Source organism: Delphinus delphis, chromosome 9 (genome assembly GCF_949987515.2).
Source record: "Delphinus delphis chromosome 9, mDelDel1.2, whole genome shotgun sequence".
Taxonomy (NCBI): Eukaryota; Metazoa; Chordata; class Mammalia; order Artiodactyla; family Delphinidae; genus Delphinus; species Delphinus delphis.
Genome location: NC_082691.1, coordinates 28,584,650 through 28,608,752, shown reverse-complemented (window position 1 = coordinate 28,608,752; position 24,103 = coordinate 28,584,650). Strand labels below are relative to the sequence as shown.

Sequence of the window (24,103 nt, the reverse complement as noted above, 5' to 3'; positions counted from 1 at the left end):
TGCATCTATCAGTAATTTGTTTCTTTTTATTTCTGAGAAGTATTTAACTGTATGGCTACACCACATTGTGTTTATCTGTTCTCCCATTGATACACACCTCGGCTTAAAAAGCTCTCTAGCCATTATTGTTCAAGTCCAGTTGTGGGCATAAGCTTTGAGGTCTCTCAGTTAAATGGCAATTAGTGGAATGGCTGGATCATAGGGTAGATATATGTTTGGTTTTATAAGAAACTGCCAGACCAATTTATATTCCAACCAAAATTGTATGAAGGAGAATGTTAAACAATGGATTGGGAGAGGAGGAGTCAAGATGGTGGTGTGGGAAGACACGGAGTTAGGGTCTCCCCACAACCAAGGTGCCTGCTGGGCACGTCTGGGGGACTGTGACACCCAAGGAGATGGGAGGAACACCAGTAGGACATAGGGGGACTGAGGCGGGAGGAGAAGTGGAGGCCAGATAGGATCGGCGCCCCTGAGGCTTGGGAAATCAGGAGAGGCAGATGGGAGGGGCCCTCCGGGAGGAGTGGAACAGGAGTGGAGGCTGTTGCCCCACCCACTCGGACCCAAGGAGCCTGCTGAGCTCCCAGGCCAGTCCCCTGCCCTCCAAGGTCCCCTCCAGACTGCATGGGTCCTTGAGGGCATAGGAGGGACCATGGGGAGATCAGGAGAAGCAAGCAGGAAGAGCCATCCGGGAAGAGCAGGAGAGGAGCGGAAGGTGATTGCCCCACCCACTCAAGCCCAGGAAGCCTGCTGGGCTCCCAAGTGGCTTGCAGGATCTTGGTTCACAAGCCTGGGGTCAGGCCAAAGCTCCTGTGGTGGGAGCTCCAAGTCCAAACCACTGGACTAACAGAGAACCTCAGACCCCAAGGAATATTCATTGGAGTGGGGCTTCACAGAGTTCCTCATCTCAGCACCAAGACCCAGCTCTGCCAAATAGCCTACAAACCCCAGTGTTGGAAGCCTCAGGCCAAACAACCAGTAAGACAGGAACACAATCCCACTCAAAAAAAAATTTAAAAATATGTCACAAATGAAGGAGCAAGGTAAAAACCTACAAGACCAAAAAAATGAAGAGGAAATAGGGAAACTACCAGAAAAAGAATTCAGAGTTTTGATAGTAAAGATGATCCAGAATCTCAGAAGTAGAATGGAAGAAGATTGAGGAAATACAAGAAATGTTTAACAAGATCTAGAAGAACTAAAGAACGAACAGAGATGAACAACACAATAACTGAAATGAAAAATACTCTAGAAGGAATCAATTACAGAATAACTGAGGCAGAAGAATGAATCAGTGAGCTGGAAGACAAAAGGGTGGAAATAACTGCCGAGGAGCAGAATAAAGATAAAAGAATGAAAAGAATTTGAAGACAATCTCAGAGACCTCTGGGACAACACTAAATGCACCAACATTTGAATTATAGGGGGTCCCAGAAGAAGAAGAGAAAAAGAAAGGGTCTGAGAAAATATTTGAAGAGATTATAGTTGAAAACTTCCCTAACACGGGAAAGGAAATAGTCAAGTCCAGAAAGCACAGAGAGTCCCATACAGGATAAACTCTAGGAAAAACACACCAAGGCATATATTAATCAAACTATCAAAAATTAAATTCAAAGAAAAAATATTAAAAGCAGCAAGGGAAAAACAAAAAATAACATACAAGGGAATCCCCATAAGGTTATCAGCTGATTTTTCAGCAGAAACTCTGCAGGCCAGAAGGGAATGAATAGCAAGATATATTTAAAGTGATGAAAAAGAAAAACCTACAACCGAGATTACCCAGCAAGGATGTGATTCAGATTCGATGGAGAAGTCAAAAGCTTTTCAAACAAGCAAAAGCTAAGAGAATTCAGCACCACCAAACCAGCTTTACAACAAATGCTAAAGAAACTTCTCTAGGCAGGAAACACAAGAGAAGAAAAAGACCCACAATAACAATCCCAAAACAGTTAAGAAAATGGTAATAGGAACATACATATCGATAATAACCTTGAATGTAAATGGATTAAATGCCCCAACCACAAGACGCAGTCTGGCTGAATGGACACAAAAACAATACCCAAATATATGCTGTCTACAAGAGACCCACTTCAAACCTAGGGACACATACAGACTGAAAGTGAAGGGATGGAAAAAGATACTCCATGCAGATGGAAATCAAAAGAAAGCTGGAGTAGCAATATTCGTATCAGATAAAATAGACTTTAAAATAAAGACTGTTACAAGAGATAAGGAGGGATACTACATAATGATCAAAGGATCAATCCAAGAAGAAGATATAACAATTATAAATGTTTATGCACCCAACATAGGAGTACCTCAATACATAAGGCAAATGCTAACAGCCATAAAAGGGGAAATTGACAGTAACACAGTCATAGTAGGGGACTTTACACCCCACTTACACCAATGGACAGATCCTCCAAACAGAAAATAAATAAGGAAGCACAAGCTTTAAATAACACAATAGACCAGATAGATCTAGTTGATATTTATAGAATATTCCACCCAAAAGTGGCAGAATACACTTTCTTCTCAAGTGCACATGGAACATTCTCCAGGATAGATCACGTCTTGGGTCACAAATCAGGCCTCGGAAAATTTAAGAAAATTGAAATCATATCAAGCATCTTTTCTGAGCACAACTCTATGAGATTGGAAATCAGTTACAGGAAAAAAACTGAAAACACAAATACATGGAGGCTAAACAGTGCACTACTAAATAACCAAGAGATCACTGAAGAAATCAAAGAAGAAACAAAAAAATACATAGAAACAAATGACAATGAAAACATGACAACCCAAAACCTATGGGCCACAGCAAAAGCAATTCTACGAGGGAAGTTTATAGCAATACAATATCACCTCAAGAAACAAGAAAAATGTCAAATAAAAAATCTAACCCTACACTTAAAACAACTAGAGAAGGAAGAACAAAGAAAGCCCAAAGTCAGTAGAAGGAAAGAAATCATAAAGATCAGAGCAGAAATAAATGAAATAGAAATGAAGAAAACAATAGCAAAGATCAATAAAACTAAAAGATGGTTCCTTGAGAAGATAAACAAAATTGATAAACCCTTAGCCAGACTCATCAAGAAAAAAAGGGAGAGGACGCAAATCAATAAAATTAGAAATGAAAAAGGAGAAATCACAACTAACACTGCAGAAATACAGAGGATTATAAGAGACTACTGCAAACATCTATACGCCAATACAATGGACAACCATGAAAAGATGGACAAATTCTTGGAAAGGTACTACAAGTTTCCAAGACTGATCCAGGAAGAATTAGAAAATATAAACAGACCTCTCGCGAGTAATGAAATTGAAACTGTAATTAAAAATCTTCCAACAAACAAAAGCCCAGGACCAGGTGGCTTCTCAGGTGAATCCTATCAAACATTTAGAGAAGAGCTAACACCAGTCCTTCTCAAACTCTTCCAAAAAATTGCAGAGGGAGAAATACTCCCAAATTCATTGTACGAAGCCACCATCACCCTGATACCAAAACCAGAAAAAGATATCACAAAAAAAAGAAAATTATAGACCAATATCACTGATGAACATAGATGCAAAAATCCTGAACAAAATACTAGCAAACAGAATCCAGCAATACATTAAAAGTATCATACATCATGATCAAGTGGGATTTATCCCAGGGATGCAAGATTTCTTCAATATATGCAAATCAATCAATATGATACACCACATTAACAAATTTTGGAAGTAAAACCATATGATTATCTCAATAGAGGCAGGAAAAGCTTTTGACAAAATTAAACACCCATTTATGATAAAAACTCTCCAGAAAATGGGCATAGAGGGAACCTACCTCAACATAAAAAAGGCCATATATGACAAACCCACAGCAAGCATCACACACATTGGTGAAAAACTGAAAGCATTTCCACTGATCAGGAAGAAGACAAGGATGTCCACTCTCGCCACTCTTATTCAACATAGTTTTGGAAGTCCTAGCCACAGCATTCAGAGAAGAAAAAGAAATAAAAAGAATACAAATTGGAAAAGAAATAAAATTGTCACTGTTTGCCAATGACATGATACTATACATAGAAAATCCGAACATGCCACCAGAAAACTACTAGAACTAATAAGTGAATTTGCTAAGGTTGCAGGATACAAAATTAATGCACAGAAATCTCTGGCATTCCTATACACCAACAATGAAAAATCAGAAAGAGAAATTAAGGAAACACTACCATTTACCATTGCAACAAAAAGAATAAAATACCTAGGAATAAACCTACCTAAGGAGGCGAAAGACTTGTGCTCAGAACACTATAAAACACTGATGAAAGAAATCCAAGATGACATAAACAGATGGAGAAATAGACCATGTTCTTGGATTGGAAGAATCAATATGGTGAAAATGACTATACTATCAAAGCAGTCTACAGATTCAGTGCAATCCCTATCAAACTACCAATGGCATCTTTCACAGAATTAGAACCCAAAAGTTCACAATTCGTACGGAAACACAAAAGATCCCGAATAGCAAAGCAATCTTGAGAAAGAAAACCAGAGTTGGAGGAATCAGGCTCCCCAACTTGAAGACAGTATGGCACAAAAACAGAAATATAGATCAATGGTACAGGATAGAATGCACAGAGATAAACCCACGCACATATGGGCACCTAACTTACGACAAAGGAGACAAGAACATGCGATAGAGAAAAGATAGCCTCTTCTATAAGTGGTGCTGGGAAAACTGGACTGGTACGTGTAAAAGAATGAAATTAGAACACTACCTACACCATACACAAAACTGAAGTCCAAATGGATTAAAGACTGAAATGTAAACTCTTAGAGGAAAACAGAGGAAGATCACTCTTTGACATAAACCACAGCATGATCTTTTTTGACCCACCTCCTAGAGTAATAGAAATAAAAACAGAAATAAACAAATGGTACTTAATTAAACTTACAAGCTTAGGAAACCATAATCAAGACCAAAAGAGAACCCTCAGAATGGGAGAAAATATTTGCAAATGAAACAGCAGACAAAGGATGAATCTCCAGAATATACAAACAGCTCATGGAGCTCAATATCAAAAAAACAAACAGTCCAGTTAAAAAATGAGCAGAAGACCTAAATAGACATTTCACCAAGGAAGACATACAGATGGCCAAGAGGCACATGAAAAGATGCTCAACATCACTAATTATGAGAGAAATGCAAATCAAAACTACAGTGAGGTATCACCTCATGCCGGTCAGAATGGCCATTATCAACAAATCTAGAAACAGTAAATGCTGGAAAGGGTGTGGTGAAAAGGGAAACTTCCTACACTGTTGGTGGGATTTGTAAGTTGATACAGCCACTATGGAGAACAGTATGGAGGTTCCTTAAAAAATAAAAATAGAACTACCATATGATCCACCTATCCCACTACTGGGCATATACCCTGAGAAAACCATAATTCAAAAAGAGACATGTACCAGGCTTCCCTCGTGGCACAGTGGTTGAGGGTCCGCCTGCCGATGCAGGGTACATGGGTTCGTGCCCCAGTGTGGGAGGACCCCACATGCCGTGGAGCGGCTGGGCCCGTGAGCCGTGGCCGCTGGACCTGCGCACCTGGAGCCTGTGCTCCGCAACGGGAGAGGCCACAACAGTGAGAGGCCCGTGTACCGCAAAAAAAAAAAAAAAAAAAAAAAAGAGACATGTACCACAATGTTCATTGCAGCACTATTTACAATAGCCAGGACATGGAACCAACCTAAATGTCCGTCAACAAATGAATGGATAAAGAAGATGTGGCACATGGATACAATGGAATGTTACTCAGCCATAAAGACAAAACGAAACTGAGTTATTTGTAGTGAGGTGGATGGTCCTAGAGTCTGTCATACAGAGTGAAGTAAGTCAGAAAGAACAACAAATATGGTATGCTAACACATATATATGGAATCCAAAAAAAAAAAAAAGGTACTGATGAACGTAGTTGCAGGGCAGGAATAAAGAGGTAGACATAGAAAATGGACTTGAGGACATGGGGTGGGAGGGCAAAGCTGGGGCGAAGTGAGAGTAGCATCGACATAGACAACACTACCGAATGTAAAATAGTTGGCTAGTGGGAAGCAGCAGCATAGCACAGGGAGATGGGCTCGGTGCTTTGCAATGACCTAGAGGGGTGGGGTAGGGAGGATGGGAGGGAAGCTCAAGAGGGAGGAGATATGGGGATGTGGGTATGCGTATGGCTGATTCGCTTTGTTGTGCAGCAGAGACTAACACAGTATTGTGAAGCAATTATACTCCAATAAAGATCTATTAAAAAGTTTTTCAAAAACAAACAAAAAAACCCACAATGGATTGGCGTAAACAAACTGTTGATGAAGTCACTTTTGGTATTATGTAGAAGAAAAAATATAGGAAGGTAAGACTGATAACAAGAAACTCAGAAAGCTATTAAAGTGTGGGAAAACTTTAAAGACCTAAACTAAGACATGAATAATAAAAATAGACATAAAAGATATTTAGGAGATAGATGGAAATAAAACTTGATGATTGATAAAGTCTTGATGGAGAGTAAGGAGAAAGAAATAGTATGGCATTGAGAAAAATGAGATTCCAGATGGAGCTGGTGTGGAAATGATGGAGATAGTTATTCTGAGGAGCTAAATGCGTAATACTACATGAACACGGTCAAAGTCAGCCAAAAAGTTCTGCTCAAGCATAGAATATCCTGGGAATTGGGGAATCAAATTGATTAAGTTGGAAAAATAAATTATAGGAAAGGGAGAGGCAGCAACCATGGGAGTGATACGTTTTTGAGGAATTCCTTTCTCTACTTTAAAAAATTCTTTTAACAATCAAAATAATTTTAATTACCTCATAATGATTATACACACCCCTGTAATCTTACTTATACATAATGTAATTAAAAACAATAATCATTTAAATAATGCAAACATGATGAGTACACTCATGGTATACATTTGTTAATACAAGGAAAATATACAAGGAAAGCACCTATAAATGTTGCAGCACATGTAGTCTTGCTCGGCTAGGCAAGCCCCAGCATTGAGAATCAAACCTCCTTTTGAATATTTTAAGTCCATGCGTCTTTATCTAAGTCGGTGTGAAGAACAGTGCGGCTGCCGATCTTTTTAGTTTTTGACTCGTTTTGATCTTCTTTTTCATTATGGCACCTGATGTGAAAAAAGGAGCTCTTGATTTGCCCTTTGCTTCTGCCCTTTACCTTCCACCCCTATTTTTTAAAAAAGATACTTTTTTTTTTGTTTACTTCAATGGTACTCTTCTTAAATGATTTCTGATGAACAGCACATGGATAAACAATGAAGCAGAGGTAACGAACCATGGGAAAATAATGACAGTTATTGTTGTTCTCCGTCCATGTGTTTCAACTCTATTAGGTCATTTGATACTTATAGCATCTCCATATTCTCACCTTATGATGAGACACAGATATGTTAAATAATTTGCTCAGGGTCACACAGTTAGTAAGTGGTAGAGCTTAGCTGAATGCTGCGACAGCCCCCTAACCTTAACCTCTGTGCAGTTACTCTGCCATCATCTATGTGAAGGCAGTTTACAAACTGTAAAACAATTATATAAATAGGTAGTGTTCAGTTGAGTTCAGTTAGAACTTAAAGGGTAATGTACTATCTTAAGAAGCAGAGAAGATTTGAAGATGAATGACAAAGCCCTGCCTCAAAAGAACTTTGTGAAGAAACATCCTATATCGTAAAGAATAATTTAGGGCAGGTGAGATGGTATAACTACTTTAATTGAAGTCTAAACAAAATATTGTGGAAACCCAGAAGACAAATTTCCACTGGAAGAATTTAAAGAATGAACTTTTGGAAAATACTTGAAAAGGATCTTGAAAATTTGGCTTGATTCTTCATAGAGAATTTGCATGAAAGAATGAAAGTTCTGAGAATCCAGAGTGATAAGAGAGGAGGAAACAGAGGGAAATGCAATGGGAGGTGAGTCTAGAATTATACAGGGGGGCACTGGATAGTGAAGACCTTGAATGCCTTTTAAAGGAGTCTGAAGTGGTAGAAAGTGTCAAGGTTTTCCACTAATTTTTTATTAAAGTTAAAAGCTGATCTCTTTATTAAAATAGTAAATAATAATCAAATAGTGTATGTGTATATGCAACCTAGAGACATATTACAAAAATTACAGAATACATAGGTATAAATATTTGATGCTGCTTGACGCCGTAAAAAAAACTCATCTCTTGTTCACATCCTAGCTTTGCCAGTTTCTAGTTCGCATTTTGAGCATTTGTTGAGTCTTAATGTCAGAGTTTCTTTCTGGGATGAGTGTGGTTTAAAATAATGTATAAGAAGGACAAGGAAGGGACAAAATAAATAGTACGTTTTATTTTCACTTACTGTTTGTGCTCATCTTCCATTCTAATCAGCCCTTCTCTCTTTCCTGGCATGATTCATTTTGAACCTTTCTTCGGGTTAAACTATCCCAAGAGCTGTTCATAGTTTCCCAGCCAGCTAAGCATCAAAAGTTTTTCCAGGCCTGTTCCTTGGCAGCCAGAGGTTTTTGTGTTCCACAGCCAAAAATGATATATCCATTATGCTTAGGCTGTTAGCTAAGAATGTGAGATGACCTTATGCTGCATTCCCTGCATTCCCAATGTGCTGGAAGTTCCCATTCATGGTCTTCTGATTCTTCGGGGCCTTTTTTCCCCCTTACGTTGCATCAGAGCTGAAAGGGGAAGAAACTAGTCACTATGGCTGCCATCGTGGTGCACTAGCCTTCATCTGGTGAGGATTTTTCCCCATCAGCAACTTGTAAGTATTTTGAAGTCTAAGGCTGTGATACTGGAAATATTTTTTTTAATTGTAAACATGAAGTTGTACGATTTACATAATTTACAATTGGTCTTTGTTCTTCTCGGTTGTCTTTAACAGGTTTACAGCTGGCTTCTGATTCAGCTTGCTTTCATTAGCAACCTAAGTTTCTGTTACGATTAACTCCCCCCCCCCCTTTTTTTTTTTTTGGTGGCACTACGCAGCTTGCAGGATCTTAGTTCCCTGACCAGGGATCGAACCCGGGCCCCCAGCAGTGGAAGCATGGAGTCTTAGCCACTGGACCGCCAGGGAATTCCCACCATTAACTTTAAAAGATATATTTACATAGGATATTTCTCAAAGTTTTATAAACAGTGTTCTAAAATAATAACAGCTAGCAATTTTGAAGCCCTGTGATATAGTGATATAGATAGGTAGGGAGGGAGATGATAGATAGACAGACAGACAGACATATGTGTATATGTAGGTGTAGATGTATATATATTTTCTAATGTAATTCTCCCAGCACCCCTCAGAGGCATATGCTTCTGACAGATAAAGAAACTGAGGCTAGTTGACGTTAATTAATTTTTTGAAGTTACAAGTCTAGTGAGTGGGAGAAGCCTCGTTTCTATCCAGTTTTCTTTGACTCCTATCACAGAACAGTTTTTATATATGTACAATGAAGTAAGAATTTGTTTATTTTTATGTTGTTAATTCAAGGTATATATTTAGTAAGGATTTTCCTTCCTACATAGTCATAATGTCAGTGAAATCACCTTTTAAGTGTGAAGAGAACAAGAGTGTATATGTTTTTTTGTGAATTTTTTGTGTTTTTTTGTGAATTTTGTGTTTTTTTGTGAATTTTTTGTGTTTTTTTTGTGAATTTTGTGTTTTTATGTGAATTTTCAAACCTTCCTGTCCTTTCATAAATGGTGTCAGGATTGATTCACAGAGTTAGGTGATTAGGGCTGTTCTTCTGCAGTGGTTTTTTTTTCCTTCTGGTCTGGTCTGGAACCCCCTAATATGCTTTACAAGAGGATTGTCTGAATGTTTCATGGTGTGAAACTAACTATTCCTCTTAAAGTTGCACAAGAGAGTTTATAATCATTAATTCCATCTTCTGTCCAGTTGAACTATCTGTAATTTATGTCCTAGAAAACCAATGTATGTCCTACCTTTTAAATTTATAGGTACTCCAAAAGCCTTAATTAACCTTCCAGTAGATTTGATTCATTTTCAGAAAAAATATTTCTACAATTTCAGTTGGATGTTCTTGTTCTTTGGGGATTGTCGGTGGAAGGGAGACGTCCAGTCAAATGCTGGTCAGAATTTTGCCTTACTAGCGAATCCGATTGATCCTAATGCTGAGAGCAGCAAAATGTGTTCATTGTTTACATAAGCTCAAGCTGCCAAATGAGTCATAAAGGCAGCCGTATGTCCCGTGCCAGAGTGTCATTTTCATTAAATGTGAGATTGCACCTGAAGGACAGTTTAATTTGCAGGTGCTAAAAATATTTCGACAGAGTGGTTCTGTTACAAGTAGCAGGTGGTGCCCAAACGTGAATTTGGCAAGAAATGCCATCTGTGGGATGAGGTGTAGAAGAATGTCAAGGGGGTAGTAACAGAGATAAAGGGCGAAAGAAAAGAGAAGTGTATTTACTCACCATTTATTGCTATTATCATGATTAAAGATTCCATGCTTCACATGATAGCATTGGCCCAAGAGTATTAAATATGATTATTTGTTCAGGTTCTACCCTGTGCTCAGGGGCATTGCAAAAGTAGCACAATACCTGTAAAGACAAAGTTTCTTCCCCAAAGGCATACCACTTAAGCTATCCAGATGAGAGAATCTTTCCAACTCTATTTACCTTTTGTAGTGTTTACATTGCAGTTGTGTACTGGCAAGATTTATACACTTTGATCTTGCTTAAATGGATTTTGCCCTTTTCTTTTGATGTTAAGCTTTTAATACACATCCACATCGACTTCCTGCTTCACATTGCAAGAAATATTTTCAGATTGTACAAGCTCAAAGATTTTGTTAAGTCATTGTCACTTTGGATTTTGTGAACTTTACAGAATAGAGAACTGTACAGGGTTGCAATGTGGAGAGGTATCTAGGGGCATTGTAACTGTTTACATTATTTAAAAATCTGTAAATATGTGTCTGTTAGTTTCAATGGACTTGGGCCATATTGAAATCAGGAATTTGTATATGAGGACTGGAAATAGACAATCTCTGATGTAATGGGTTACAGAACACAAATTTTAAAAGAAAAAGTAGTGGGTTTGGGTTTTTCATTTCTGCTTGCCATTTGCTGGGAGTAACTGGAAGTAGAATAACTTCCTTTGTGAATACCATGAATTTTCTTAGATTCCTAAGGAGAACTAATAAAGTAGGTCAATCTGAATGAATTTTGGTAAAACTTTTCCATGCGGAGTTTTTGATCACACGGCAAGTTATTGAAGTGCTTGAAGTTTCTCAGGACAGTGGTAATCTCTGACCCCTAACATATGCATTGTTGTTAGCTTCATAAAATGGAGAGACATGCTTTCTGATATTTTAATCCTATTGATGAAATCTTATTTTGAAAAATTGAAAACAAATAATCTTTTTTTACTGCATTAATTACCTAATATAAAAGGATGCAATCAGAAAAAGAGAAGCTTCTTCCAAGTTCAAAGAACATTAATAACGTTTCAGAAGAACATTTTGAAAACTCACTGTTGCATAATAACTCTTAGAAATAGTTGCAATTTAAAGAAGCATGTCTCAGCATTTCTTTAACCAGGAACCTTTGTTAAGGCTATGATGAGTTCTGTTCATCCCCAAAGCTTCAATGAACTATGTCAAAAAGCAAGAAAATATGATTCTTTAAAAAAAAAAAAAAAACTTACACATTTTAGTTCAGCAAATTCATTCGTTTATTAATTCATTCATTTATTTAGGAGTGATGTTCTGTTTCAGAAATTATACTGGAAGAACTAGGAAAATATAGAGAGATCAGCTTACAAGAATAGAGGGGAAAGAAAACAAATTATTAAATAGAGTTTTATGGATTCTGATTGAGGAATATGCACCAGGTGCCAGGGAACGGTTTGTATGTTAAAAGGTGGTAGACCATACAAGGTGGTTTGGAGAAGGTGAGGCCAGAAGCAGGGAAACCGTTGAATGTGGCTGCCAGGAGAGAAGAGATAAGGGCCTACATTTGGGTAGCTGCAGTGAGATAGAGTCAAAATTAATTTTTAGTATATATAGAAGCTGAAGGTAAGAGAGGGAGAAATATAGGACAAGTGCCTATCATAACAAATATGAAGATGAACATAATAGAAAAAGAATTAAGTGATATAGAAGAGGTAGAAGCAAATTTTCCTCCATGTTCTGTGAGATAAATGCCTGTGAAGATGGTAGATGTGTTGTCTTCTAGAATGATATGCAGGTTCACTAAAGGGCTAAAGAAGGGAAACTGTGGTCAGTTCTACTGGAAGGTAAGTCGACGTTAGTTCGTGGATGATGTGGATTGCCCTTAGTTTATTTTCTATATCAGAGACAGTATGAATAATGAAACTGACAAGGTTTCCCTCTTTCCTCTTGTGCTAGAAAGTTCTGAAACAAAACCGTGGCCCGTCTTAAGCAGGTGTATTGATGAATGTAGTATCTCCTTTTAGCCCTGTTACTGGCCCAGAGTAATATCAGCCCTATTGCCCTTTCTGCTTGCCACATCTTAATTTATGCTACTTTGTCATATCCTATGACACTTGAAATCTGTTCTGGAAAATATATGATGTAAATGCATTTGTATTTATTTCTGTAGCACTGCATGGATGATGGCTTAGAAGAAATAGATAATACATGTGAAAGACCAGTTAGATGATTCCAAAAATATAACTGTTAAGTGAAAAGAACAAGAATGGTGCTGGCTAATTTAAGACTATAAAACAGGGAGAAGAAGTGAAAACAATAGCAGGTATAAGTTTGATAATAAATTTAGAGTAGAGAACAGAAGTCCTGCAGGAGATGGGGGCAGTGTAAGGTAAAAACACATTTTATATCTAGGTGCTGCTCTTGACATTAACCAAAGTGGAACGGTAAGAGCAGAAACAGTTTTTAAGGAAAAGTTGACAAGTTCTTTGCTAGGCATGACGAATTAAAGTTGCAGTGATATATCTAAGTAGAAAATTTTGCCAAAATTTTGAAGTGCAGAGTTGGATATAGGAAGAAAAGAAAGTTTTATGTAGTTTGGTGATATTCAACCATTATAAGTGAATAAATCCCCAAAGAAAAAAACTTTAAAAATAAAGAAAATTAAGAATAGTAAAATAATGGAAGCAATACTAGGAGATGACTTTATTTATAGGAGTAGAAAGAAATAAAAGTGCCCCCGCAAAATTTAAGGAGTGTCTATATTTAGGGATTTAGGAAAAGAGAGTCCTAAAGGAAATTATGAAGATTTGATTATTAACAATTCAGGCTCAGAGACAAAAAAGCCACAAACCAGAGAAGCAGTAAAAATTGGGGGCAAGATCTGAATATTTCATTGTGTCAATGGCTAAAGACAACCAAAGGAGGATGAGTACCAATTTGCTGATTTGGTGATTTCTGTTGTTTCTCATTAAGAACACTACCAATGGTGAAAGTTTCCAAAATCTATAGACAGCAAAGAGTTGAGAAGCAAGTGGTAACTGGGGCAGGGAGTATATGTACTCTCGCAAGAAGTGCTATGGCTTAATGGGTGCAAGAAACCACAATAGATTCCATGGAGTGTCAGTGGAAGTTTTCTGGTTTTCTTTTTCTTTCTCAGGATAAAAAGACTTAAAATATTGAAAATTCAACAAAAGATTGCCTTCTTCCCTTAATTTTACAGCTCCCCAGTTGCTAGATTGCTTCCTGCTTTTCATCACTTTTCTCAGGGCTCCATTCTATCCTCTTTTATCTTTTTATTCTATACCCTCCTAATCACCCCATTGACTTTACTTTTAAATAGCTTCAACTATAGGCCTCTTTTCTAAGCTCTTTTTTTTTTAATTTTTGCATTTTATTTACTTTTTTTTATACAGCAGGTCCTTTTTAGTCAATTATCAATTTTATACACATCAGTATATACATGTCAATCCCAATTTCCCAATTCATCCCTCCACCCCCCCACCCCCACACCGCTATCCCCCCTTGGTGTCCATACGTTTGTTCTCTACATCTGTGTCTCAATTTCTACCCTGCAAACCGGTTTATCTGTACCCTTTTTCTAGGTTCCACATATATGCATTAATATACGATATTTGTTTTTCTCTTTCTGACTTACTTTGTATGACAGTCTCTAGATCCATCCATGTCTCAACAAATGACCCAATTTTGTTCCTTTTTATGGCTGAGTAATATTCCATTGGGTATATATACCACATTTTCTTTATCCATTTGTCTGTCGATGGGCATTTAGGTTGCTTCCATGACCTGGCTATTGTAAATAGTGCTGCAATGAACGTTGGGGTACATGTGTCTTTTTGAATTATGGTTTTTTCTGGGTATGTGCCCAGTAGTGGGATTGCTGGGTCATATGGTAATTCTGTTTTACTTTTTTAAGAAACCTCCATACTGTTCTCCATAGTGGCTGTACCAATTTACATTCCCACCAACAGTGCAAGAGGGTTCCCTTCTCTCCACACCCTCTCCAGCATTTATTGTTTGTAGATTTTCTGATGGCGCCCATTCTAACTGGTGTGAGGTGATACCTCATTGTAGTTTTGATTTGCATTTCTCTAAAAATTAGTGATGTTGAGAGCTTTTCATGTGCTTCTTGGCCATCTGTATGTCTTCTTTGGAGAAATGTCTATTTAGGTCTTCTGCCCATTTTTGGATTGGGTTGTTTGTTTTTTTAATATTGAGCTGCATGAGCTCTTTATATATTTTGGAGATTAATCCTTTGTCCATTGATTCCTTTGCAATCCCATTCTGAGGGTTGTCTTTTCTCCCATTCTGAGGGTTGTCTTTTCATCTTGTTTATGGTTTCCTTTGCTGTGCAAAAGCTTTGAAGTTTCATTAGGTCCCATTTGTTTATTTTTGTTCTTATTTCCATTACTCTAGGAGGTTGGTCAAAAAAGATCTTGCTGTGATTTATGTCAAAGAGTGTTCTTCCTATGTTTTCCTCCAAGAGTTTTATAGTGTCCTGTCTTACATTTAGGTCTCTAATCCATCTTCAGTTTACTTTTGTGTATGGTGTTAGGGAGTGTTCTTATTTCATTCTTCTACATGTAGCTGTCCAGTTTTCCCAGCACCACTTATTGAAGAGACTCTCTTTTCTCCATTGTATATCCTTGCCTCCTTCTTCATACATTAGTTGACCATAGGTGCGTAGGTTTATCTCTGGGCTTTCTATCTTGTTCCATGGACTTATGTTTCTGTTTTTGTGCCAATACCACATTGTATTGATTACTGTAGCTTTCTAGTACAGTCTGAAGTCAGGGAGCCTGATTCCTCCAGCTCCGTTTTTCTTTCTCAAGATTGCTTTGGCTATTCGGGGTCTTTTGTGTCTCCATACAAATTTTAAGATTTTTTTGTTCTACTTCTGTAAAAAATGCCATTGGTAATTTGATAGGGATTGCATTGAATCTGTAGATTGCTTCGGGTAGTAGAGTCATTTTCACAATATTGATTCTTCCGATGCAAGAACATGGTATATCTCCCCATCTATTGGTATCATCCTTAATTTCTTTCATCAGTGTCTTATAGTTTTCTGCATACAGATCTTTTGTCTCCTTAGGTAGGTTTATTCCTAGGTATTTTCTTATTTTTGTTGCAGTGGTAAATGGGAGTGTTTCCTTAATTTCTCTTTCATATTGTTCATCATTAGTATATAGGAATGCAAGAGATTTCTGTGCATTAATTTTGTATCCTGAAACTTTGCCAAATTCATTGATTAGCTCTAATAGTTTTCTGCTGGCATCTTTAGGATTCTCTGTGTATAGTATCATGTCATCTGCAAAGAGTGACAGTTTTACTTCTTCTTTTCCAATTTGCATTCCTCTTATTTCTTGTTCGTCTCTGATTGCCATGGCTACCACTCCCAAAACTATGTTGAATAATAGTGATGAGAGTGGATATCCTTGTGTTCCTGGTCTTAGAGGAAATGATTTCAGTTTTCCACCATTGAGAATGATGTTTGCTGGGGTTTTGTCGTATATAGCCTTTATTATGTTGAGGTAGGTTCCCTCTATGCCCACTTTCTGGAGAGTTTTTATCATAAATGGGTGTTGAATTTTGTCAAAAGCTTTTTCTGCATCTATTGAGATGATCATATGCTTTTTATTCTTCCATTTGTTAATATGGTTTATCACATTGATTGATTTACGTATATTGAAGAATCCTTGCATCCCTGGGATAAATCCCACTTGATCATGGTGTATAATCCTTTTAATGTGTTGTTGGATTCTGTTTGCTAGTATTTTGTTGAGGATTTTTGCATCTATATTCATCAGTGATATTGGTCTGTAATTTTCTTTTTTTGTGGTATCTTTGTCTGGTTTGGGTATCAGGGTGATGGTGGCCTCATAGAATGAGTTTGGGAGTGTTCCTTCCTCCGCAATTTTTTGGAAGAGCTTGAGAAGGATGGGTGTTAGCTCTTCTCTGAATGTTTGATAGAATTCACCTGTGAAGCCATCTGGTCCTGGAATTTGTTTGTTGGAAGATTTTTTTTTTTGGAAGATTTTTAATCACAATTTCCATTGCAGTACTTGTGATTGATCTGTTCATATTTTCTACGTCTTCCTGTTTCAGTCTTGGAAGGTTATACCTTTCTAAGAACTTGTCCATTTCTTCCAGGTTGTCCATTTTATTGGCATAGAGTTGCTTGTAGTAGTCTCTTAGGATGCTTTGTATTTCTGCAATGTCTGTTGTAACTTCTCCTTTTTCATTTCTAATTTTATTGATTTGAGTCCTCTCCCTCTTTTTCTTGATGAGTCTGACTAATGGTTTATCAATTTTGTTTATCTTCTCAGAGAACCAGCTTTTAGTTTTATTGATCTTTGCTATTGTTTTCTTTGTTTCTATTTCATTTATTTCTGCTCTGATCTTTATGATTTTTTTCCTTCCACTAACTTTGGGTTTTGTTTGTTTTTCTTCCTCTAGTTCCTTTAGGTGTAAGGTTAGATTGTTTGAGATTTTTCTTGTTTCTTGAGGTAGGCTTGTATAGCTATAAACTTCCCTCTTGAACTGCTTTTGCTGCCTCCCATAGGTTTTGGATCATCGTGTTTTCACTGTCATTTGTCTCCAGATATCTTTTGATTTCCTCTTTGATGTCTTCAGCGGTCTCTTGGTTATTTAGTAACGTATTGTTTAGCCTCCATGTGTTTGTGTTTTTTACATTTTTTCCCCTGTAATTTATTTCTAATCTCATAGCGTTGTGTTCAGAAAAGATGCTTGATATTATTTCAATTTTCTTAAATTTACTGTGGCTTGATTTGTGACCCAACATATGAACTATCCTGGAGAATATTCTGTGTGCGCTTGAGAAGAAAGTGTAATCTGCTGTTTTTGGATGGAACGTCCGTTAAGTATCAATTAAATCTACCTGGTCTATTGTGTCATTTAAAGCTTCCATTTCCTTATTTTTTTTCATTTTGGATGATCTGTCCATTGGTGTTAAGTGAGGTGTTAAAGTTCCCCACTATTACTGTGTACTGTCTTATTTCCTCTTTTATAGCTCTTAGCAATTGCCTTATGTATTGAGGTGCTCCTATGTTGGGTGCATAAATATTTACAATTGTTATATCTTCTTCTTGGATTGATCCCTTGATCATTATGTAGCGTCCTTCCTTGTCTTTTGTAACATTCTTTATTTTAAAGTCTGTATTATCTGATATGAGAATTACTATTCCAGCTTTCTTTTGATTTCCATTTGCATGGAATATCTTTTTCCATCCCCTCACTTTCAGTCTGAATGTGTCCCTAGATCTGAAGTGGGTCTCTTGTAGACAGCATATAGGTGAGTCTTGTTTTTGTATCCATTCAGCATGCCCGTGTCTTTTGGTTGGAGCATTTAATCCATTCACATTTAAGGTAATTATCGATATGTATGTTCCTATTACCATTTTCTTCATTGTTTTGGGTTTGTTTTAGTGCTTCTTTTTTTTTTTTTTTTTTTGCAGTACTTGGGCCTCTAACTGTTGTGACCTCTCCCGTTGCGGAGCACAGGCTCTGGACGCACAGGCTCAGCAGCCATGGCTCACGGGCCCAGCCGCTGCACGGCATGTGGGATCTTCCCGGACCAGGGCACAAACCCATGTCCCCTGCATCAGCAGGCGGACTCTCAACCACTGCGCCACCAGGGAAGCCCTGTGCGTCTTTTTCTTCTCTTCTGTTTCCCACTTAGAGAAGTTCCTTTAGCATTTGTTGTAGAGCTGGTTTGGTGATGCTGAATTCCCTTCACTTTTGCTTGTCTGTAAAGCTTTTGGTTGCTCTGTGGAATCTGAATGAGATCCTTGCCGGGTAGAGTAATCTTGATTACTCTAGGTTCTTCCTTTTCATCACTTTAAGTATATCATGCCACTCCTTTCTGGATTGTAGAGTTTCTGCTGAGAAATCAGCTGTTAACCTTATGGGAGTTCCCTTGGATGTTATTTGTATGTTATTTGTTATTTGTTTTTCCCTTGCTGCTTTCAATAATTTTTCTTTGTCTTTAATTTTTGCCAATTTGATTACTATGTGTCTCGGTGTGTTTCTCCTTGGGTTTATCCTGTATTGAACTCTCTGCGCTTCCTGGACTTGGGTGGCTATATCCTTTCCCATGTTAGGCAAGTTTTCGACTATAATCTCTTCAAATATTTTCTCGGGTCCTTTCTCTCTCTCTTTTCCTTCTGAGAGGCCTATAATGCAAATGTTGTTGCATTTAATGTTGTCCCAGAGGTCTCTTAGGCTGTCTTCATTTCTTTTCATTCTTTTTCTTTATTCTGTTCCACAGCAGCGAATTCCACCATTCTGTCTTCCAGGTCACTTACCCATTCTTCTGCCTCAGTTATTCTGCTATTGATTCCTTCTAGTGTATTTTTCATTTCAGTTATTGTATTGTTCATCTCTGTTTGTTTGTCCTTTAATTTTTCTAGGTCTTTGTTAAACATTTCTTGCATCTTCTCAATCTTTGCCTCCATTCTTTTTCCGAGGTCCTGGATCATCTTCACTATCATTATTCTGAATTCTGTTTTCTGGAAGGTTCCCTATCTCCACTTCATTTAGTTGTTTTTCTGGGGTTTTGTCTTGTTCCTTCATCTGGTACATAGGCCTCTGCCTTTTCATCTTGTCTATCTTTCTGTGAATGTGGTGTTTGTTCCATAGGCTGCAGGATTGTAGTCTCCTTGCTTCTGCTGTCTGCCCTCTGGTTCATGAGACTTAGATAACCTCATGAGGCTTGGGCAAGTTTCCTGCTGGGAGGGACTGGTGGTGGGTAGAGCTGACTGTTGCTCTGGTGGGCAGAGCTCAGTAAAACTTTAATCTGCCTGACTGCTGGTGGGTGGGGCTGGGTTCCCTCCCTGTTGGTTGTTTGGCCTGAGGTGACCCAACACTGGAGGCTACCTGGCTCTTTATGGGGCTAATGGCGGACTCTGGGAGGGCTCATGCCAAGGAGTGCTTCCCAGAACTTGTGCTACAAGTGTCCTTGTCCCCACGGTGAGCCACAGCTGCCCCCTGCCTCTCCAGGAGACCCTCTAACACTAGCAGATAGGTCTGGTTCAGTCTCCTATGGGGTCACTGCTCCTTCCCCTGGGTCCCGATGCACACACTACTTTGTGTGTGCCCTCCAAGAGTGGAGTCTCTATTTTCCCCAGTCCTGTTGAAGTCCTGCAATCAAATCCCACTAGACTTCAAAGTCTGATTCTCTAGGAATTCCTCCTCCCCTTGCCGGATCCCCAGGTTGGGAAGCCTGACGTGGGACTCAGAACCTTCACTCCCGTGAGTGGACTTCTGTGGTAAGTGTTCTCCAGTCTATGAGTCACCCACCCACCAGTTATGGGATTTGATTTTACTGTGATTGCACCCCTCACAGGGGCTTCTCTTTTGTCTTTGGTTGTGGGGTATCTTTTTTGGTGAGTTCCAGTGTCTTCCTATCGATGATTGTCCAGCAGTTAGTTGTGATTCTGGTGTTCTTGCAAGAGGGAGTGAGAGCACGTCCTTCTACTCTGCCATCTTGGTTCCTGCTTCTCTAAGGTCTTGTATTTCCTGGTCTAAGGGATAACTTCACAAGCATCTGCCTCTAAAGATGCACTAAACTGAGCTAGTCTTCCTTCCACGTCTCGTATCTAGTCTTCCTCAAGTGTTACTTCATGCTAAATGATTCCTATCCCACCAGTTGTTTAAAGCGGTCTTTCCTTTAATTTTACCATGATTTTTCTTACTACTTCTCACATTCAGCATCTTATCAGTGAACATAATCCATTGGTTCTACTTTCCCATAATCTCTGCGTATGTCTCCTCTATCATACAAGTCCACATCACCATCATTTCTCACCAGTCTTCTAAGTAATCTTCCTGCCTTCATTCTTGCCTCAGTATATATTTTTTTCCTACAGCAGCCAGTGATCTTCTTAGAATAGAAACCTGGTAATGTCATTACTAGGTTTAAAATACTTCATTGGTTTCCCTTTTAGCCGTTAGGACAATAAACTCCTGAACAATAAACTTCCTTCTTATGCTGGCCTCTGCTTAACTTTCTGTCATCCTCTCTGACCAGCTCTCTCTCCTGTTGCACAACACTCTCTGTTGTTTCTGTGACCTTGCACCTGTGTTGCTTCTACCTGGGAAACTCCTATTCTTCAGGTCTTGAATTACATGTCATATCTTCTGAGAAAAACTTTCCCTAATTCCTTCAAAGCAAGATCAGTTGTCCCTTCTATTTCTCACTGCATTCGTTCCAAACTCATTTTTGTTATGTGCAATTTGATAATTGCTCTGTTTAACTGTTGGTATTCCCTCACAGATAGTAAGCACCATGTAGGCAGAAAACATTTCATCACAATATCCCCTAATCTTCCACAATTCAGGGCATAGAGTAAGTGATTAGGAGATATTTGATAAATGAAAATATAAATGTAAGTGATTACATGCAGAATAGAGATTGCTCAGTGGAGCAACATTCTGTAGATTATTAGATTGAGAGCAAATAGAGAGAGGCCTTATGTATATTATGGAAGGGAAATAATTCTTCCACAGAAAGGAAGCAAAGAACAATTGTGGGGGGTGTGAAGGAAGCAAAAGGAGGGAGTTCTTACTGAATGGCCTTGGTCTCAGCCATATAACAAATTAGAAAGTCCATCTTTGGTGGGTAGATTGAGAGATGGCACATTAGTTGTTCTGAAGACAATGAGAATGATTTTAAACAGTAGCTGGTAATAAGTCTAAGGTGAGCCACTACAAGTAAATAAAACAATTACTTAGCAACACTAGAATTCTTGTTTAGGATAAATAACTTGAATTTAGAGCAAATCCATTTACTACGATTATATGGTTTTCTTCATCCTGGCTTAGGTATGGGGGCAAAGGAAAAAAAAGTTTTGGGATTTCAAAGGCAGGTAAGTGGAGGTTTAGGAAGCCAAGAGGTTCTAAGATGATAGGGAAGACAATTAGAATGACTGGTTAGAATGTTCATGTGATAAAGAGGGGAATTCACCAGAGGGGAGGGGAATAGACTGAGAGAATAAGAGGGGCAAGGAAGGGAGAGGCAAACTTTGGAGCATAAGTAGAAAATGAACAGTGAGTAGAGATTTTGGCCAAAAAAAAAAAAAAGATTTTCTAAATTTGAAATATTAGAAGAATGGCTTCTTTTAAATTTTTGAAAGAGATCAACTAAAGACCTAATTTATTTTGAAATTAGAGTGAATGTTTTTTCAAGTATAAGATATAACCTAAATTTCTTGAAGACAATTAACATTGTTTTTCTTAGATAATCTCTTTTACTATTTTGATATATTTGGCTTTTGTTTTCTATGCCTAATGTTATTTTTTGTCTGTAATCTGAAGCTATGTCAAACTGTTAATTCACCTACCAAATCCTCTGTGCCTGTAATATCAGATACTAAAGGAGAGACTAGACTTGAAGACCCTTTAAACAATTAATGTACGTGATAACTTGTTTGAATTATTTCCTACTAGAGTCCACATTTGTAAGATGATAATTATCTTTACATATTTTAGAGATGGAAGCATGATGCTTGATAACTCCTTTTTTCATGCCCAAATACTAACTTAAGAGAGTATCTATAAGTATAAAATATTGTTTGCTTTGTTCTCATTTGTATGTTTCTAACATCGCTTTTGCTAGATTGTAGCTTTCTGAAAACAAGGGATATATATTATTCATTTTGTTTTATACTTAGTGCCTTGCATGTATTTGTGATCAAATAAAAGGTAGTTGGATTTAATTACTTGAAATCCTTTAAGTTATTCAAGTGTTTATATGAACAACTTCCTTAATATGGGAGGTAGTATTAAACCGACTTCTCCATTTTTTCATCATTAAAGCAGAAGAAAGTATGATTTTTCACTTTAATTCTGCAGCTGTATTATAATGAGAACTTAACATGTGATTGAGGCTTCCTTTTAGTATCATCATCATAACAACATAGTACATTTGTTAATATTTTACAAAGTTGTTTCACATGTACTATTTAAGTTTAAAATACTTATTTGTATGTGAACTGTTTATGACACAAGGTGAATTGAACTTAACATGAAATAAGCCCAATTTGAATATTAGGCAACTGAGATCTGAGAGGTAAGAGTCTTGCTAAAATGTCACAAAAGTCATAAGTGATTGAACTGAGTTCTATCATGTGTAGGTCTGTGTTATACATCTGCATGCACATGCATGCACACATACATGCACACATACATGCACATGCTGAATTTCTGAAGCTAGAAATCTGACTTCATCAGTGGGGTGGTAATTATTGGGTTTGTAACATAATTCGTACTCTTGTCACATTAATCCACTCACCATTCTTCAGGAGACAAAAACATGTATACAAATATGTTTATGAATATGATTAAGTAGAAATTTATGAAGAAAAACCACCTTTGCAACGTTTATTAAAGTTGAAGTAATGTATTATTAAAAATTCTAGTCCTGATTCCAAATTTTGAGGTTTTATTCTCCTTCCCTTATTCCACTGGCATACTGAACTTTAAATATGAATAGGTAATATTTCATATGTTTCACATTACTTACAGGGTCTGTATAATGTGCCTGAAAAAGATAGTGGAGTGTAGCCCTGTGAAATATACTAAGTACATGGTCCCAGAGCAAATGCTAAAGGAAAGTTACAAGTGTAGTACACATGACAACATGATTATTCACAGGTGAAAAGGTTAGGACTAAATAAGATGGATAAAGCTGGTTTCAATATTCTGATCCCTTTCCTGGTATCTTAAGTATGGTGCTGACCTAGGTGTGTATATTTCATAGTTAACTTGATAACATAATACAACATGGGAGCAAAAGTAGGTTATTGTGAGAACTTAAATACCTGCAACAATCCTAAGTGCTTTCAATAAAACAAACTCAGCTTCTTAGTATGTTACATTGTTAAAGCTGTGAAGCAATTATAGTTTGTTAAATAGTTTATATGAGCCCACAGCCATATCAAGCCAGGTACTTACAGAAGTATGTTTTGAAGTGGGACTCTAGACATCACAGATACACCTTCTGCATAATCTAGGCAGTCTTGTTTTTTCCTTTTCTCTTTCCTTGTCTTCTTGCACAGATATTCATTGAATGCCCTCAGTATTTTAAGCTCTAGGATCATAGCATCAAACAAAACACGCCAAGTTCTTGTTCTCCTCGAACTGATATTCATTGAGATGGAGAGGGAGACAGACAATAAGCAAATGAAGATTAAAGAGAGAAGAAAGCAACAGGGAGATGTAGCATAGCAGGTGTTTCATAATGTTAGGAAGAAAAGTAATGCATGTGAGTAGGAGTAAGGCTTTCAGCACTTTAAATTAGGGTAGTCAACAAAGATGTCTTTAATAACGTAATATTTTGAACAAAGACCTGAGTAAAAATAAGAATCCTGTCTTTAGAATATATGAGGGCAGAGAGTTACACAGTGAGGAAAAATCTGAGGCGGTGCTGAGAGTGCTTGACCTGTTTGAGAACCAGGAAGGGGTTTGGTATGTCTGGCTAAGAGTAAGTTAGGGAAGGGAAGGGTAGGAAGAAGAAAAGTCATGTGGGGTAGCAGGGACAAGATGGTAAATGACTTCTGGTCACTGGAAGGAGTTTGCATTTTATTGTGAGTGATTTGAAAAGATATAGGAGGGTTT

At 37.7% G+C, this 24,103-nt stretch overlaps 1 protein-coding gene across 1 annotated transcript in view; it reads left to right on the top strand.

Annotated features, from left to right (window-relative positions):
- The window catches only part of SEMA3A (semaphorin 3A), a 232,672-nt gene that overhangs the window by 158,752 nt on the left and 49,817 nt on the right, over positions 1-24,103 (top strand). The gene's annotated exons all lie outside the window — the stretch shown is intronic.